Here is a 19,932-nt window from a genome sequence, read left to right as displayed (position 1 = left end):
TGAAAAGCACCACTTGTAATTATACTGCTCTCCAGGCCAAACCATCACCAGGGATACAAACTTACAGAGACGCTTTGTTTCCAGCGCGACAAACACCTCGTGAAGCTCCAGGTAGCAGTGTGAGTCAGAGTCGCTCATGGAGTTGTGATAAACAGACGTTGAGAGCCAGTATAGCTATTCGCAACGCTGTCACCTCCAACAACTAGTCGCACGTCCGCGTGAGGGACAACAATACGAACTTAGAAGTTGCGACTTCGGCGGTAATAGTCATGAAGTTGATTGTTCCAACTAGGAACACACGCTTCTTGCCGAACTTGACAGACTTACGACTGCCATCCGGAGCACACGAGGAGCACGTCGCACCTTCCACTCGGCAAACCTGGAAGAAAGCACCACTCCCTGCTCAATACACGGTGTTTCGGGGAATTCACCCCTCATCAGTTGAGCTTGAGTAGGCTGAGGAAGATTGTGCCTGAAAAGCACCACTTATAATTATACTGCTCTCCAGGCCAAACCATCACCAGGGATACAAACTTACAGAGACGCTTTGTTTCCAGCGCGACAAACACCTCGTGAAGCTCCAGGTAGCAGCGTGAGTCAGAGTCGCTCATGGAGTTGTGATAAACAGACGTTGAGAGCCAGTATAGCTATTCACAACGCTGTCACCTCCAACAACTAGTCGCACGTCCGCGTGAGGGACAACAATACGAACTTAGAAGTTACGACTTCGGCGGTAATGTCATGAAGTTGGTTGCTCCAACGAGGAGCACACGCTTCTTGCCGAACTTGACAGACTTACGACTGCCATCCGGAGCACACGAGGAGCACGTCGCACCTTCCACTCGGCAAACCTGGAAGAAAGCACCACTCCCTGCTCAATACACGGTGTTTCGGGGAATTCACCCCTCATCAGTTGAGCTTGAGTAGGCTGAGGAAGATTGTGCCTGAAAAGCACCACTTATATACTGCTCTCCAGGCCAAACCATCACCAGGGATACAAACTTACAGAGACGCTTTGTTTCTAGCGCGACAACCACAATCATATCCTATCCAATAAAAACAGTTCATAAAAACAGCTCTTCAGGATCGGACCCAGTCCACGTAAGCAAGAGAGCTAGCTCCCTTGGCTGCTGTTGGAATATGCAAGAATGGGCCTTCCAGATAAGGTCTAACAAGGAGCTGTGGCTATAGTTATGAAATGAACACCGGTAACCATGGAGACAGACCACACTCTCATTATAGATACTGGTTATAAATAGACCGAGTAAGGAAAATGATCTGATAGCCTATGAAGAGTAAAAGAAATTGAACCAATGACAACAAATACTCGTCCAGCACACGAGTTGTCATAGCAACACAAATAACAGCTGTCCACTAATTTTGTTGCTGGAGATTGAGTAGGAGTTTTTACTGGTTGATTCTAAATACAATAAACCAATACTGACCCAGATTTCTCATTACTGTTTTCTGATGATCGCTTAGTGCGTGAAACTCGGAGTAAAAACACTTTCTCTGTCCTCCTATTGTTTGATGGTCCTATCAATAGATCCCAGCACACATAGCTCTTTCCGAGTTTAGCAACCATAGACCGCATAAGCATGGCAAGGAATATAATTATAATTATACTCAATCTGCGGACAGTACTGTTTCGTTCTTCGCGGACTCATCAGCGCAGAGCGGAGAAAATGAGGCCAAACCTGATAGCAGTGAAAAATAAATTTTCCAGAGCCAGATTTAAACCACGCCCTGATCTGCCCGAATATACATGTAGTTTACAGTGTTAGAAATATTACCCCCCCCCCCCCCCCCAACTTGTATTTCTACTTCGAAATTGTTTTTCTTTACAAACGCAGATGGCGCAACTTCGGCATTCCTCTCTTCGCTCCAGGCCGTGGTACATGTAGTGGGTAGTGAGTGCATCAAGTATTTGTCAGTCGGCAAGAGTTGCCTGCTCTAGTGATAGGGAGCAGTCATTTTCCCTGTGTTGTAGGCACGTTTCGCTGCGCTGTGTTAGAATGTTATTAGGAATAAAAGCTATCAACTTTGATGATAACTCTACAACGAAATCCAAGAAGAGCACGTTTTTTTATTTTGTGTCCAGCACACTGCACTGCCACGAGTTTATCATGAGCATTTCCGATCGTATTGTGCTGTGATGGATTGATATCACCACTATCGTCCGCTGTTCCAGCGTTTGAGGGATGATTGAAAGAGGAAACACTGCTGCTGCCACTGTTGTGAACGCAGTTTTTGACGAAACTAGACCCGGTGAGCTTCCAAGCAGGCTGGACACAAAATAATTCTATTAATTAGTGGTAATCTGCATCTGCACTTGGATCCATAGAGGGTGGCGGCGTTCCTACAGATGCGGTGGACTCGGCCTCCTGCCAAATCTCACGCGGACCGTGAGTTTTTTTTTAAAACTTCAAGAGGTAATATATGATCAACTACAGGTATAATTATAATCTTGTAAAGTAGATTCCTCCTGCACAGAGCTTTTAAAGGTGAACTGAATACGAATTCAGGTGGTAGCGTACGTGCAATTCTGCATCGCTTTCTAGAACGCTTTGCTCGAAAGAATTCTTGTAAGCTCCACTGAAGTTATCGCTATTAGTTTTGGGAAAGGTAGGTTTGGCATCAACATAGCACTTTTAAATGCAGTGTCAAGATCAGCATGAACATCTTGGAACTATTATTTTAATACATACATGTGTATTCTCACAATTATTAATGAAAGTTGGCACTCAAACCAGTGCACGTGGAGTTTAGCGCTCAATTCATAAGCATATGCTTTGCTATGAACAGTGGCTTTAACTTCAGCGCTAACTTCGACTTGACATTTTAATTCTTGGCATGAAGAGCAGCTAGCACTGGACATTGTTGGTATCAAATTTAGCGCTAATTTCAGCCTTGACCCCAGTGCTTGTTTCCCGTGAAAATGTTATTTTTCTTAGAATTGAAATTGGGCTTCAAATCTACCACCACCTAGCCCAGCATGAAATATAGCGCTGAATATAGCATCATCGTGTTCATTCTTCATTATTGGTGTGAAGAAAATTGGCACCCTAGCACTATTGCCGTCAAATTAGCTCTAACTTCAGCGCTACCTTCAGCACTAACTCTATTACTGAATTTCGCACGAAATTTTTTTTTCCGAAAAATGGAAATTGGGCCTCGTTTTTGGTGTGAAAAGAAAATTGGAACTCTAGCACTATTGCCGTCAAATTTAGCGTTAACTTCAGCGCTACCTTCACTTCAGCGCTAACTCCAGTGCTGAATTTCGCGCGAACAAAATCTTGTTTTCTGAAAATGGAAATTGGGCCTCGTTTTTGGTGTGAAGAAAATTGGCACTCTAGCACGATTGCCGTCAAATTTAGCGCTAACGCGAGCGCTAACTTCAGCGCTAACTCAAGGGCTGAATTTCGCGCGAAAAAATCTTTTTTTCTGAAAATGGAAATTAAACCTCAAATTTAGGACCATTGCTTTTTTCTTCTTGTTGTGAAGAAAACTGGTGTGAAATCTAGCACCATTAGCATCAAATGTAGTGAATTCTAGAATTCTAGCGCTGAATATAGCACCATTGTTTTGGCACAAAATCTAGCGCTCAGGCTCTCACACGAATTATGGCCAATTAAACTGAATATAAACACTGCAGACTTATTCAGCACAAACATTGAATATAGCACATTGATTTTTTGTAAAGAGAAAGGACCTGTAAGTTACTAGTTGACTAACAGTCCACCGTGCAAGGTAACGAGATAATATACAGTCAGATAGTGCGACAAGGCACACAATTGACAAGGATGATGAGACATTCGATGACCTGACAACTAATTCCACCATGTCTATGAAGCGCAAACCAACAACCTTCCAACTTGGAAGACTCTGGCGCGGAAAGTTCCAATGAGGGGAAGGGATGTGCCACGAAGATGTTTAAAGCTGTGTCCCTCGGCAACAAAGAATGTCGACCGTTACGAGATGTCCTTTTCTCTGTTCATACCGTATTTCCGCAAATAAAAGGCCGTCCTCGTATGCAACGCCTTCCTCGTATACAAGGCCGGGGCAGGGGCGATTGAAAAAATAAAAGACCGTCTCCGATTAGAAGACCGGGCCTACTAAATGAGTCTTTGTTCTTGTGTTAAAAATAGAAGACCGTGCTCAAACTGTGGGAAAAAATAGAAGACCGTGCTCAAACTGTGTAGAAGAAAATGGAAGAACGGGGGTAAAACTGTGTGGCGAGAAAAATAAGACCGGGGTCAAACTGGGTTGAAAGAATAAAAGACTGTCCTCGAATAGAAGACCGTCCTCGATTATAATAGCAATTGTAACTAACCTATCGGGTTCGGGTTTCCCCTGGCTGATGTGGAAGGGCCGAATCCCTGGGAGGACGTAAAACTCCTTGGCGGGTAATGCCAGAAACATTGACAGAATGGGGTACTTCTCACGAATGTGTCATGCGTGTTTGACTTCGCTTATCCGGTCCTCTTTTATCCGGATCCCTCGCCATCCGGAAGAAAATCGTTGGTTACCAATTTACAGCATATGCCATGCATACATACAGTATGTGTGTTCGATTATCCGGTTCCCTCGCCTATCCGGATATAATTGTGGAAAACGGATGTGTGCGGTTATGCGAGGTCTGACTGTACTCGTATAAAGAAGAGGAGCAGAGATTGAGGAATTGCCTGCCATAAATTCCTGCAGTTTTCAATGCTTTTCAAGCAGAATAAGCAAATTTTGGGACCATTATTCGCACTGTGGGGTTAGCTGGTATCGTCTTCTATACGGGCGCTTTCGTCAAAGAGGCAAGTTAATTAATTAAGACAAAAAAATGCAAAATATGTCAAATAAAAAGCAAAAAATGGAGGATATGGGGTTCGAACCCATGGCCTCTCGCATGCAAAGCGAGCGCTCTACCACTGAGCTAAACCCCCGTTTCTTACAACATAACTAAATCTCGGGTGTTTTAATGATTGGCACGCAATAGGCCTTGGCGGATAATGCTCGAAAAGGTGGCAGATTCTGCTTTTTTTGCACCGAAATTGGCAGAACCATACAAACCTTATGGCGGGCAATTCCTCGAATTCTGCTCCATTTCTTTATCCACATACCAAACATGCATGAAACTTACCAGAAAAAGTACCGAATTCTGCCAATTTTTCTGCCGGCATTATCCGCCAAGGCCTAGCACGCAATGCATGAAACTGTAAGTCAGATCAACTACAGTTGGGCGGTTGGAATGTAGGATGAGATTTTTTCCCTTTTTTCCTACAAAATCCACATAATCTCCAGACAATGGGGTGATTAATGAAGTGTGGTGGTGGGACCCATTAAGCTCAGCCGACCAGAGGTCTCGCCTTCATAGCTCCATAGACGCACCGAATAAGCGTGTTTGTACGGCTGTCTTGTAAACCTCCACCCAGAATGCAAACTTGGAACCTGGATCAGTTCCCATCATCACATATCATACCGGCTGGCTGCATGCGCTTAACTCCTGGATTCTGGAAAGTGAGAGACGAGGGCGCACGATACAGTAAAACCTGTCAAGGCGACCACTCGGATAAGGTGACCACCTGTCCCAGAAGACCACTCGGATAAGGTGACCACCTGTCCCAGAAGACCACTCGGATAAGGTGACCACCTGTCCCAGAAGACCACTCGGATAAGGTGACCACCTGTCCCAGAAGACCACTCGGATAAGGTGACCACCTGTCCCAGAAGACCACTCGGATAAGGTGACCACCTGTCCCAGAAGACCACTCGGATAAGGTGACCACCTACTCGGATAAGGTGACCACCTGTCCCAGAAGACCACTCGGATAAGGTGACCACCTGTCCCAGAAGACCACCGCATCCAGGACCAAGAGATACTATTTCCAGTCAAATGACCCTGGATAAGGAGACCACCTGGTAATAGGGACCATGTTTTGAAGACCCTTTGAGCGGTCGTCTTAGACAGGTTTTACTTTAGTTAGGCTGATCATGCTGTCATTGGTTAGTCGGCTATATCACCTGTTCTTTCCACCCGCATGCAACGCTTAATTAACTGCCAGGCGTGTACACACACACACACACACACACACACACACACACACACACACACACACACACACACACACATATCAGGTGTACTGCAGATCTGACATATGCCTCACCTATCAGGCCACTCACACGACGTAAGAGCACACAAGCACATGTGCACTCATGAAGTCATTTGCAAACCGAGACCCAGTTCCTACTGTGCTGGGCACATTTTGCACCCGTCAATGTGTCCATAGTGATATTGTGAAAATTCCAGGGACAAAACGTTTCCAACACTTTTCCTCGTGTGCAAAGGAAATCGTCATTAATAGGCCATTCACACCACGTGCCAAACACATGCACTCGTGTGACTAAGATATCACTGGCAAACTGCAATCCAGTTCACACGGCGCTGGGGAAACATTGCACACGTCAATGTATCTATAGTGACCTCCTGAAAACACAGGGGCATTTTTAATTTTTAATTTACCTTTTGAAATAATATTCACACACTACATTATTTTGCAGCACGCACTTTCAACAACCGACATTTTTTGCTAGCGTGCAAAGTATAATCGTGAGCACAAGGATCCCGGCCAAGTTAAAAGTGACCGTAGTCGCACGCGTATGTCCAAGTTTATCGTATGCGAGTAAATATCCTCTGAAACGGTGCGATAAAAGTGAGTTTGCACGTCGTGTGAATGGCCTATAACAAAAGGGCCCCGGTCAAGTTCAAAAATCAGTTTTTTAAGTTTTTTTTTACAAAAATAGCCACAAACCATCATGGTGCAAACACCAGCAAAACGCTCACAGAGATACACATAGGGATGGCAGCCGAAGCAGTGGAGGCGGGGCAAGAGCAGCTCAACCGACCAAGGGTCTCGGTTTGTTGCATGCGAGTGTCCTAGCATACTGTATACTCTACTGTCCCCGGGGAAAATAGCGGAAAAAATCGCAAAAAAACGCGGAAAAATGCGGCATAATATGGCATAATTTGCGGTGAATTTGCTGTAAACATGCGGTAAATATGCGGTGAATATTATTGATATCATCTCGCGGCGGCAAGTTTGCAGTTGATATGAGGCAATTTTCAGTGAGTATGTAGTGAAATCAATCAGTTACAATTTACAAGTCTCTGGTGTAAGCGCTCGTCATATTTGAGTACAAAGCCGCCACTGGATGAGACGTTGCTGACCGAACAGTGCACGTGCACTGTGTGTACGTGTAGTGCAACAAAAAAGTTCCAAAAAACGCGGGAAAATCGCGGAAAATGCGGTCTTTCAAAAATCGCAAAAACGCGGCCGCGGCATAGCAAATTTCCCCGGGGACAGTGTGTACGAGCCACTTTCTTGGAACCGGCACGGTGAAAGTGATTCTCCTAATAGTGTCAATAGCCAATACCAGGGGGCCCTAAACGAACATATGAGCGTGACCCTCTGGCCTATACCAAGAGTTCGTAAACAAGAGTATGCAACTGTGATCTCTTTTCTGTGGGCCAGATACGCACCGCGCTGCCTTCATTACATCATTCAGCTGCGCACTGCGGAGAATCAAACACCGCACTTTCCTCTCTGGTTTGAAATGAACTTTCGTACGGAATTGGGGTTCACGCGCCAAAATTTAGAGATCGCGTAGACACTGGAACGACTCGAGCAAAAAACGGATGTGCTCTTACGAGAAATTGTGGGTCGCGTTGAGATCCATAACCACAGTTGCATGCTCTTGTTTATGCAGTCTTGCCTGTACAGTACCCACACTTGCAAACAGCAAAACAACTACATCAACACAGTTAGCACATACCTTTTTTTTAAGGTAAAAAATCCTGTCAGAAGTGGGATTCGAACCCACGCCCACATACGTGGACCAGAAGGCTCCAATCTGCTCTGACTGCAGAAGGTACACAAAACCTTGAGTCTGGCGCCTTAGACCGCTCGGCCATCCTGACTGGACAAGACTAAAGATGCCGGAGTAGTTTACGTTTTGAGTGATGATCACTCCGTGAACTAAAGATCCCTGCAAGGTCATGATTGTGTGTGAAAGGGAAATTTGTGCTTGGTCCCCCGATAAGCAGGACATGTTGGAGTTGTTTTATGCACCTTCTACACCATGCGCAAAAGCCTGATAATAATGATAGGCATGATAGTGTAGTAGCAGCATGGATACGACATTCGCATGCCCGTGGACGTTCCAACGCCACTCAACCCGTGCATCTATGGGTCACGTGATGTCGGCCATGTTTGTTCCGCTGTCAGCATGATCATTGTATTATTCTTATTATCAAAATTTTAATAGGGCAATCCCCACAGACCTAAGGTTTTTTACAGGGTACCCTAGGAAAGCAAGTACTGATTTGCGGAATAAATGCAATGAAGAACATAGGAAAGAAAAGCAAGTACTGATTTGCAGAATAAGTGCAATGAAGATAATATCGCTTCCTTCACAAAATTAAGCACATGACACAGATGTGAAGTCTATAGTGGCTTACCAGAATTCCATACCGTGAATTGGTGTGAGGACTGCATTCACAGCACTCTGTTGCCATCCATCCTGATCCGTGCAGTGGTGATGTAAAGCCTGCACTTGCATGAACAGAACAGCAATGACAACGCGTGCAGTCAGCAGACAGGTTGAATTGAAAACTGTGGCAGGGGTTCCTTTCCATTCATACCTCCTTTTCCGAAAGTTGGTCACGTCTATCAAAATCTTTTGAGGTGCGTTATCGAGACTAAAGTCCTTGCAGGTAGGTCTATTATGCAAAAACAAGATAGAGAATACTGTAGTGGACTTTTTTGCTTTTTTGCTTCTTCACGTTGTAGGTGCATGTACATGTAAATGTACATGTACATGTGTGTTATTGATTCAAAGTACAAGTACAGTAAAACCTGTCAAGGCGACCACTCGGATAAGGCGACCACCTGTCCCAGAAGACCACTTAAACCAGAACCAAGGGATGCTATTTCCAGTCAAATGACCCTGGATAAGCAGACCACCTGGTAACAGAGACCAGAATTTGAAGGTCCCCTGAGTAGTCGTCTTAGACAGGTTTCACTGTAAATCCTCTTGAAAAGAGCAAGAAAAAAAGTGGAGGATATGGGGTTCGAACCCATGGCCTCTCGCATGCAAAGCGAGCGCTCTACCACTGAGCTAAACCCCCAGTCATGTTTTCCAACTTCTCAGGCAACAAGTTCATGTTGATGTCAAGTACACAATTGTGTAATCAGAGAACTTCCAGTTTTGCAAAATGTGGCATACCAACAAAAGCCCCAAACAAGAGTATGCAATGTACTGTCGTGGACATGGAAATCGAGTCGATTGATTCAATTGACCTGGGCCGGCGCCCTCAGCGCGTACAGAACGTTGTGCACATGGTGATCTGACGCGACCAGTGTGCTGCAGGCTGCAGCGCATACCGGTACATGAAAACATGAACGTGTACATGATTGTAATGCATGACGGTGTGTACCGCTTATTATCCATGGCTGCATGGCCAGCGCCCTGTACTGGGGCCGCTAGACGTGTGACCGGATTTCCATGTCTACGACAGTAGATGCAGGTCAATGGTGATGCACTTCAGCCATTTTGTTTCCTGCTCCACCCTATTTGAAGTTGTACATTGTACTGTTGAGGCAACGAACCGAAATTATTCAATAACAAAACAAAAAAGTGGGTCGTTAGCTGCCTTTACCATGCAACTGGGTCCCCAATACGCCGTACTAATAACGCACCAAAACCCGCAATCTCTCATTCCAGCAGACCCGGAAATGCTTGATTCGTTTGGTTACGGACACGAACTCTCAAGGTACGTTTGGTTGGTCACATTCCCAAATGGGAATCACTCGGAATCATTCTCGCCCGTTTGGTTGGTCGAAAAAGTGCGTTAGGTTGGTCACATTCCACATGATTCCAGAATGGGAATCGCTGAGAATGATTCTTTTTGGAGAATGATCATTCCACCTCACATGCTGGAATGAGCATTCTCATTCCGGAATCAAAAATGATAATGGCTGCCACGAGCCAAACAATGTAGCAACAGGTTCAAGTGCCTCAAATCATGCACTCAGAAGTACCATGACTCTCTCAAGGAAACTAGAGTCGGGTAAAAGAAAAGACAGCCGCCGTTCCACAACGACATCATGGAATTATCAAGTGATTCCTAATTGATTCTGGCGCGTTAGTTTGGTCAGGTGATTCTCGCCGATTCCCATTCCAGAATGGTTGTCATTTACATTCTGAAAATGCCCAACCAAACGCAACCTCAGTGTGGTCATGTTGAATAAGGTACTTGGATGCAGCTCATTGGGGTACCCGGCACTTTTGCCAGTGGTTTTGAGACTTACCCACTCACCGCCACCGTTAGGCGCTGCCGCGATCTGCCGCTAGAATTTACCGGGTGTTAGCGGCCGTCGTGAGTTACCTTAGGGAACGGACACGATAATTTACTCTTTTTTTAATTTTTACGGTACTTGAACGATCATGTATTTGCAGCTGCCATTGGTATCTAGGCTTGGGCTTGCAGTAGCAGTGTTTGCACCACACTAACATACCGCCACATTGCCACTGAAAACAACTGCTCATAGCGCTGCCAGTATAGGAACACACATTGAGCATAAAGCGAGTTTCCATACCTGAGTGACGGTGCTGCTGTAGTATCCCTAGTACCGGTATCTTCATGGGCATGGGCATGAACACAGGCATGCTGCCCAGGATCATTTCGGTAGATACATGTATACCGGAATCGCACTAAAAAACCGTTCCGAGACGTGTTTGTTGGAGTGGAGGCACGACACAATTGTCAAAGTAGAAAAAATAGATTTCTCTCGCTGGAAGACAAAGTGGAGAAAAATAAGAAAAAAATCCTGTCAGAAGTGGGATTCGAACCCACGCCCACAAACGTGGACCAGAAGGCTCCAATCTGCATTGACTGCAGAAGGTACACAAGACCTTGAGTCTGGCGCCTTAGACCGCTCGGCCATCCTGACTGGATAAGATTGTAGATGAGTAAAATACAACATGAGCGATGGCCAAGCTGTTTACCATGGAGAGTTGCACAGTTTGTTGTTGAAGATGGCTGCTGCTATCGGTTCAAAGCCAGTCTCATCTCCGTTGATGAAACCTTACAAGGTCAAAACAGAATGAGTATTTTTCCTTCTTATAAAATAATTATGCATCTAAAAATCAAGTCATTTGATCTTCGCTATAGTGGTGACAGGCCACAGTGGTCGCATTGTTGGAGGCAAACTGATCTCCTTGATTTCGACACAGCACTGATTGGACTGACCAGATCTTCATTGGTGTGAGTGTCATATCCACTATGCAACAGCATGTGACTGTATGTTAGCTTCACCACCATCGAGATCAGGACAGTTGGTAAGTCCTATGGCTGACTTGCCCGAACTATCATATCTATCATTGCGCCGATTGCGTTCCATGGGCGATGAATGTGACCTACACACAGAACATGATAAGGGCGATCAGTAGACAGTTCTGAAAGCTACGGCCCGGGCTTGTGAACTTGGGAAACATAATCACAGGTTTGTTACCTTCGGGACGCCTGCACAAACAGTATGTTGCAGAGGCATGGCGCAACCGGGCATGAGCTCCAGCCGGGTGCCTGCGAATGTCTCACATCTCATATGAAAAGCTTGGAAAGGTTTCGTAAAAGACGCAACTTGGATGAACCTAATATTATGGTTCTGTTTAAGTGGCAGCTACCTTTGTCATTTTTTGTCAATTTTCACATCATTTCATGGCTCCTTGAAAACAAAAACTGAAGGACAGAATTCAAGAAAATAAACTGAGAAGGTGTACTGCTGAGAAAGAAGTCCAATCATGCTCAAGAGTCAAGATCAAAATCAGAAAAAAATGTTTCTAAAAAGGCGAAGTGGGGAAATAGAGCGTATTACTGTTTGATATTCCTTTCAGTCAGGCGCTTCCATTGACAAGTGTGATAAGAAAGCGTTCTGAAACACTATAATATTCATTAATGTGGTGGTGGTATATGTGTGCAGAGAGTTTTATTAGGAATGGGTTTGCTCCCACACTGGAGCTCGCGCTATTCCACCGACTTGACTTGACACTTGACTGACTCACGACTGCCATCCAGAGCACACGAGAAGTCCATCAAACCTTCGACTCGGCAAACCTGCAAGAAAGCACCACTCCCTGCTCAATATACAGTGTGGGGGAATTCACCCCTCACCACGTGAGCTTGAGTAGGCTGAGGAAGATGTGCCTGAAGTAAAAAAAACTTACAGAGACGCTCCAAACCAGCTGGTTTGCAGGTGACTGCGTTGTGAATGACCCAGGGTCCTCTACGTCTGTTCTCAGCGAACAGGAGCGCAACTGACTCACACCGCTATCTGGTGTTCACGAGATTTTTATCGCGCTGGAAACGGAGCGTCCTTGGAAGTTTGTATCCCTCGTAATGTTTGGTGCTCTTCAAGCACAATCTTCCTCAGCCTACTCAAGCTCAACTGATGAGGGGTGAATTCCCCGAAACACTGTGTATTGAGCAGGGAGTGGTGCTTTCTTGCAGGTTTGCCGAGTCGAAGGTTCGATGGACTTCTCGTGTGCTCTGGATGGCAGTCGTGAGTCAGTCAAGTCGGCGGAATAGCACGAGCTCCAGTGTGGGAGCAAACCCATTCCTAAAAAATCATCGCCGAAGTCGCAACCACTATTTCGTAGTATGGATTTAATCATGGCATTATTATAAAAAAAGACAGAAGATGCTATTGGATCTGTTGAAGGGCACTCGAATGCTTTTCTTGACGCTGCGGGATGCGAAAAAAATGTGGAGGATATGGGGTTCGAACCCATGGCCTCTCGCATGCAAAGCGAGCGCTCTACCACTGAGCTAAACCCCCGTTGCTGGTATGGAATGCATCAGGTTAGTACATGTAGATAATGTGGATGCACGCAGTTGTCCAGCTAAGAAAGAAACAACTGATGTCAGACTTGACGGCTAGTGCATGAACATACTCTAGCTTTGCTTTACATTTCTGTTTCTTTTTCCTGGTGCGTGCTTGTGGCATTGAAGCCGAGACCTTTGGTCGGTGGAGCCCCTGGTACCTCACCATCACTGCCGCCCAGTGCAGCCCCTGCTCAGTAGCTGTTTGTTTTTATCCACATAATTATTTATTTTACGAGTTGGGTTTGTGAATAATAGTAAATAAAAAAATAAAAATAAATAAAAAAATACCTCAGAAGTAGGGAGTAACGCTTGTCCTGCCAATCCCGATGGTTTTATGGTACAAAACCGGATGGGGGGTCAAGAGATGCAGTTTCGGAGTTGTAAAACTTGCAATCATACCGTACAATCCGTGAGCACAATCCATGATTTTGAAAAGCACACACTACGAGGTGATTTGGCTTTTGTATCATGTTTGTAAAATGACGTTTTTTCAGTCACTTCTAGATAAGCTACGTCCAAATGAATTGTTGCAAGTGGAAGTGCTATCCTTCATGCCGGTTGTGTCCCAAAATGGGATTGATCCCACTTTGGAAAATGTCTTTAATCATGTCCTACTTTCAAAGTATTCTCAGGATTCAAATAATTGGTGTGTCATTTGTAAACAAATTTGTAAAATGGCATCACAAACTGGGATTTTCGGTCATCAATGCTCTGAAGTTGATAGATATCACTTCATGGATTGCTAGTGGATGGAAATTAATCTGTCAACAGAGGAGTGAACTGCATTGTATCCTGCGAAAGCCGTGTTTTGTATTTGTCACTAGTGGCTGTGTTATACGGTGGAATTGGATAGGTAGCATAGCATCGCAGCCATGTTTTCGTTCTCACAGAGTGTATTCCGCGACCTACTGTTCTTCATTACTGTCTTTAGTGATGGCAAGACGGCCTGACGTCGTCCAAAGGCCCTGCGGAAGCAATTCACTGCCCTCATCGTCCATTCAGGGGCTCATTTTTCACAATTTACACAAAATGGCAAAGCACCCACCACTAGTTATACCGACGTGGCAGGGAGAATTAAATTATATGCACCAAATTTTCTGGTCAATGTTGATCTACGATAAGCTGGCTCTCATTTGTCACCACCCATGTTTCGATCCAGCCATCCGGAGCAGAGAAACAGCCAGAAGAAAAGCAAATTTTACAAATTTGTTAAAATATGCCAAATGTTAAAGAATGCCAAATCACCTCGTACCAAAAACATTAAATTTTATACAGAGAAACTTTTGCACAAAACACTTTCTCGAAGAAAGAAAAGACTACTATTTTGGTACTGAGCCGCAAAACATAAAACAAGCCTGGAAGAAAAAGACAAAATCCTGTCAGAAGTGGGATTCGAACCCACGCCCACATACGTGGACCAGAAGGCTCCAATCTGCATTGACTGCAGAAGGTACACAAGACCTTGAGTCTGGCGCGTTAGACCGCTCGGCCATCCTGACTGGACAAGAACATGGACTAGCAATTTGCGAAATGAATCATGAATTTAAGTCGGAATTCCGGAACGGCTTTTGGGCGTTAATTGTACAGCGAAACCACTACTCAATCTGCGGACAGCGAAACCACTATGTGACCCGCGCTCTGCGAAAACCGACCTTAGGTGCTTCGTAATTTTTTCGAGAAAAAGAACAAAACGTCACGATCTGTCGATTTTTGAAGATTACAAGGTGAGAGTCATGGCGGAACGAAGCAGAAGACGGTCGCTAGCTCAAATTGCTGTGGGCTTCTCCCCAGAGGTTTTAGCCGAACTCCTTCACGATAAATAGTCATTTTTTGGCCTGGTCCAATCGCAGTTCTGATGGCAGCAGTGCCGAGGAGAGTCGGATGTGGAATCGCAGGACGTAACGCTGATCGAGCTGGACGGTGATGTGGAGGAGAATTTCGATCAGGCGTCGGTTCTGCCACCAGCCCAGCACCTCAGTGCCGGCAATAAACAGAGCGCAGACCAAGAAAAATCGGTTCAAGTACTGTCTACAATCCAGGAGGCGCGTGTTAGTTTGACAAGCGCTAGTACTAGTGTAGGTGTTCCGCACTGGTGCTGTTTCAAGAGCGTGACCATGGTGACACTTGAAACCTTGCTTACACTTACAGCACACACAGCGCAGGTCCTGATCAAGACAGATCGCTGCTTGTGTGTAGGCGGAAAGCTAGACGTGCTCAGGAGACGTGGTGAGGCTACCCAGCGCGTCCAGTATGCTGGGAGATGTGATAAATGGGGCTCAACAATACTACTCTGAACTACGGAAGTACAGTCAGTGGCTGGTGTGGAAGTCATGTACATGCATGTCAGGAAGTCTTTGTGTGTGCCCCCAGGATCAAGCCCTGGGTGCTGAAATCTGTGCAGGCTGCTGTCAGTGCAAGTGAAATCAGCCCAACACAGGAATTGAATGAACTCTGGAATGCACTGCCTGTGGAAGATGTTGTGGAGCTGAAGCATTTTATAGAGCATTATGCTATGCTAGTATTATGCTATACTAGCCTATAGTTCATGGCCTCCGTTAACCTGCGCCTCCACATGGGCACAACAAGCCAGTACCAACCCACATGTATTTGCCCAGTATCACTACGAAGAAGCTTGTTCACCAGGCGTTCACAAAGCCTGGTGGCAAAGCTGCATACAGTACGTTTGGCAAGATTTGGAAAAGAGACTGCCATGATATCACCGATTATGAAACGATGTGTGCGGCTGATGTAGACATAACTAGATGTTCTAACTACCAGTACCAGATAAAACTATCAATATCCTTTAACCCGGCATTGATCCTAGCTTCTTCACTACTTTGCACCTGCCTCTACGCATCACTCCGGCTGGCATATCCTCAAACAGAGCCAAATACCTCTTCCACCAGATTCGTGAGCGACACCATCCACAGAACAGAGATAGAATGTGTCTATCTCCACAACAGGAAGATCCAATGCCATCATAAACCTTTCCTTTTGAGGATTATGACATACAGATTTATTCTGCAAAGTTTGGTTGCAATCATGCTGCTTGAATTCTCACAGCATTGGTTCCAAAATGTAGCATAAAATCCTGGATTTTTGCCATTTTTCCTCCAAAAATTGCAGGAAAAGTGCAAAGAAATTGTCATTGTATCTAACTGGATATGTATGCAATCCACCTAAAACTTCACCAGAAGTTAAAGAAAGGGTCATGGGTCAACAATCCAGCACAAACTCAATTTCGCCAAAATAGCACCTAAGGTCGGTTTTCGCAGAGCACTGGTCATGTAATTTCTTGTTTTGGCCTGTGAGCTCTGATCACTGTAAGAAAATATAAAAATAAACACTTGAGGACGTTTAACACGTAGCGCCTGTTCTTTCAGGCCAGTCTTCCATCAATCATCTGCACAATATCCGTTGCAAGAACGCTTTTGGAAAATCACTGTCGGTGCTCCTTTGGACACTATAGGACAACACATCATAATAAGTATTATATTTTACCTGCTTGGTGCACCACATGTGTATGCTTTGCCTGGAAGCGTGCCATCTGTGTGCTGTGACTCCACCCCCCCCCCCCCCCCCACCCCACACCCGCTCTTGGCGTTCATGCAATGTCAGTCTTTTAGAAAAAACGGAATATTAATGGAATGAAAAAAGCCGAATTGTGACTGTTCCGTTGCAGAAATTTCGACTGTGCAAAGAATCCAATTTGCGAAACTTGTATGATGATGACGAAGTACGGAGTATTACAACACACGCATCACGTCAAGTCGACATACATGTAATGCCCCATCATTAGGACCTAGTGTCCATCAGAACATGACATTGATCGAAGTATCAGTGTAACTCACCGTCACTCACCGTTCAACAGTCCGGGGTCTTCGGGAGATGCAGGTGCACTTTCGGTGTGCAGTTACCCACGTACAGCCAGAATTTCTGAGTGGATTGCGGCTCTCTGCATACTTCATCTGAGCCTCTACTTTGCTACATGCGTTGTGGGAATACAAAATTCAGAGACATTCCCGACCAAAACGCCCCGTGGACGATATTATACAACCATTACCTACGAAAGGAACGCAGCAAACCTGGCAGCGGACCTACCGGGCCACATTTTTAGACTTCTTGCTTTGCGAAAGAGAACAGAACCATAATCCTTTGTGGCCTAGCCTAGTCTCTCAGTGTTAGCGGGCTTCGTCAATGTGTTCACAGTATATCTAGCACACGACACGGTAAAATTCTCGCGTGGGTAAAGTGGGGAAACCAGTGTGAACAGTCCGCAAGCGGGATCCCTGAACCAGTGAGCGTGCGTGGACTATAATTATTGGGATTTGTACCTGCGCTGCGGATAGCTAGCCACTTCTCGCCAAGCATTGCTCACGGTGTGGGGCAACATGATGCATTGATGGATTTATACGCCTTTGCTACGGAGAGCTTTTTTTCGCGACTTTTCAGAGCACTTATAAGTCTTCATCACTCGCAGGTATCAGGGGCTAGCTTTCACAACTCCTTTCGCATCTGTGCAAATTAGTGAGTCGTGAATCCCTTTTACAATTCTTTGCATTAAATAAAAGGGGGAGGTATCACACATGCTACTGGTTCGCGATTTCTGGCCCCCTTCCAACGCTTTTGCATAACGTCACACAGTAAGCGTGAGTTTCGAAGTCTGAAGAAAATGGTGAAAGATCTCTGCTGGAGTGATACTACACCATAGCTCAGTGGTTAGAGCATCGCTGGCCTCAGCGAGGGTCCCTGGCTCGAGTCCTGGTCGTGATAGTTCATTTTGTCTTTAGACTTCTCCCGTTAGCATCTTTCCCTAAAAGTAAGGAATATCTGGTGCATAGCAGTACTCAATCTCCATACAGCTAGCTGACTCGATCTCGTTGGATCTCGTCGACGCAGCTCGGAATAACTGGCCGAACTGATCAATAAAGTTGAATGAACGATGTGCATCAACGTCAGATTGCTGTGCACAGGAGTATTTCCTTTCACACTGCAGCAGGATTTGATCCGTTGTGGGTCCCGCTAAAACAAAAGTTTAGAAAAAATACCGGTAGTAGAAGAAAACACAAGGGAACGAGTTATGATTCTTATGAAGCAACTATCTACGACTGTAACAAGGTGATAAGCAGTCAGAAAGTGCGATAACAAGGCACACGACTGACAGGCTACTGAGACATTCAACGACCCGAGACCTCGCTCTAACAGATACACATCTCAAGTGCGCAAAGCAACGGCCTTCCAACTACAGGTCTGCTCTCGATATAACAACTCTCACTTGTACATAAACCTCGCTAGTACATAAAAAAATCAAATCCCGCACTGAAACAGCATCACTCTCATACAAATTTTGTTCTACACAACATAATCCTACATAACATAAACCTCGACATAACACCCGCTGCGGCGCGGTCCCCGACGTGCGCACTCTCGATACAACATAAATTCACGTGCATGGTACGATCAAGCGTCAGCTGTAGCTAGGCAGTTTAGGCCAGTTTAGTCCTACATAACGTAAACCTCGGCATAACGCACCCTACGCCGGCGCTCTCCCCGACGTGTGTACTCTCGATACAACGTAGATTCACGTGCGCGGTACAATCAAGCTGTAGCCGTAGCTAGCCAGTTTAGTCCTATTGTGCATATATTCTGCGGCATTGATGGTATCTGATGTCGATGGTGGTACAGTGTGTATATGTTTGCATGGTTGAATCCGTCTGGTAACACCCTTCATTTTGAGGTACATATTGTATTTTACACACGGTTTTCTACATAACATAACTCTCGATATAACATAATGTTTGCGTGGTCCCAGAGATTACGTTATATGGAGAGTAGACCTGTACTTGGAATGTTCACAGTTACATAGGACCGTAGAGGGGAGGGTGAGCTTAGCGAAAACGTGTACAAGCTTCGGTTCTAACTTACTAACAGTGAACCTTTTTTTCTTCTTCTTTTACGAGAAACCACGAACCTCGAGAACAGAATACCTTCTAAGTAGGAGGGTCGTTGGTGTGCGCAATTGGAAAGTGCTACTACTAGGTCTCAGGTCGTTGAATGTCTCAGTAGCCTGTCAGTTTTGTGCCCTGTTATCGCACTATTGTGAACGCCACTATTGCGAACGCCACTATTGTGAACGCCACTATTGCGAACGCCACTATTGTGAACGCCAATATTGTGAACGCCACTATTGTGAACGCCACCATTGTGAATGCCACTATTGTGAACGCCACTATTGTGAACACCACTATTGTGAACGCCACTATTGTGAACGCCACTTGTGTGAACGCCACCATTGTGAACGCCACTATTGTGAACGCCACTATTGTGAACGCCATTATTGTGAACTCCACTGTTGTGAACGCCACTATTGTGAACGCCACTATTGTGTGTGTGTGTGTGTGTGTGTGTGTGTGTGTGTGTATTGTGAAAGTTGTGTCCTCGGACTTTGCTGTCATCGGTTTACCTGAAGCGGACTGGTATGACACAGCGCAGGAGAGATCCACCTGGTTTCAGTGTTGTCGACAGAGGGTCGAGAAGGAAGCCCCAGACATCCCGTGCCCCAACTACCGCTGTGACAGAGTGTTCCGTCGTCCTGGTGACCTCAAGCGGCATGCGCCATACTGCAGATTTCGAGTTTAGAGCCTCAGCGTGAGGAAGCCATCGCTATCATTGCTACGGCAATGAGCGTTCAAGGTTCAAGGTTCAAGGTTGTGAACGCCACTATTGTGAACGCCACTATTGTGAACGCCACTATTGTGAACGCCACTTTTGTGAGCGCCACTATTGTGAACGCCACTATTGTGAACGCCATTATTGTGAACGCCACTTTTGTGAACGCCACTATTGTGAACGCCACTATTGTGAACGCCACTTTTGTGAGGGCGCGCTCACACTGCGACCATGAGCACGCGTCCATGCGTCAGCAAAACGCAGAAACGTGGCAGTCGTGCTCACACTAGGCCTCGTACACGCGTAGACGTGAAGTTGTCACACAAACTTTA

At 45.5% G+C, this 19,932-nt stretch overlaps 6 non-coding genes across 6 annotated transcripts; all 6 read right to left on the bottom strand.

Moving 5' to 3' along the window:
* Nucleotides 1-4,862: 4,862 nt before the first annotated feature.
* Trnaa-ugc (transfer RNA alanine (anticodon UGC)) lies at nt 4,863-4,934 on the bottom strand. The gene has a single exon. It is a non-coding gene; the product is annotated as a tRNA-Ala (tRNA).
* Nucleotides 4,935-7,844: 2,910 nt separating this feature from the next.
* Trnal-caa (transfer RNA leucine (anticodon CAA)) lies at nt 7,845-7,966 on the bottom strand. Its single transcript has 2 exons — nt 7,929-7,966; nt 7,845-7,890 (listed from the first exon to the last, which is right to left on the bottom strand). It is a non-coding gene; the product is annotated as a tRNA-Leu (tRNA).
* Nucleotides 7,967-9,103: 1,137 nt separating this feature from the next.
* Trnaa-ugc (transfer RNA alanine (anticodon UGC)) lies at nt 9,104-9,175 on the bottom strand. The gene has a single exon. It is a non-coding gene; the product is annotated as a tRNA-Ala (tRNA).
* Nucleotides 9,176-10,878: 1,703 nt separating this feature from the next.
* On the bottom strand, nt 10,879-11,000 carry Trnal-caa (transfer RNA leucine (anticodon CAA)). Its single transcript has 2 exons — nt 10,963-11,000; nt 10,879-10,924 (listed from the first exon to the last, which is right to left on the bottom strand). It is a non-coding gene; the product is annotated as a tRNA-Leu (tRNA).
* Nucleotides 11,001-12,812: 1,812 nt separating this feature from the next.
* Nucleotides 12,813-12,884, bottom strand: Trnaa-ugc (transfer RNA alanine (anticodon UGC)). Its single transcript has one exon. It is a non-coding gene; the product is annotated as a tRNA-Ala (tRNA).
* A 1,424-nt stretch (nt 12,885-14,308) lies between these two features.
* Nucleotides 14,309-14,430, bottom strand: Trnal-caa (transfer RNA leucine (anticodon CAA)). The gene is made up of 2 exons: nt 14,393-14,430; nt 14,309-14,354 (listed from the first exon to the last, which is right to left on the bottom strand). It is a non-coding gene; the product is annotated as a tRNA-Leu (tRNA).
* Nucleotides 14,431-19,932: the final 5,502 nt, after the last annotated feature.

Source organism: Sycon ciliatum, chromosome 13, assembly GCF_964019385.1.
Source record: "Sycon ciliatum chromosome 13, ocSycCili1.1, whole genome shotgun sequence".
In the NCBI taxonomy this organism is placed as follows: Eukaryota; Metazoa; Porifera; class Calcarea; order Leucosolenida; family Sycettidae; genus Sycon; species Sycon ciliatum.
The sequence above is the reverse complement of the archived record's forward strand: the minus strand, read 5'-3'. Positions and strand labels throughout refer to the sequence as shown.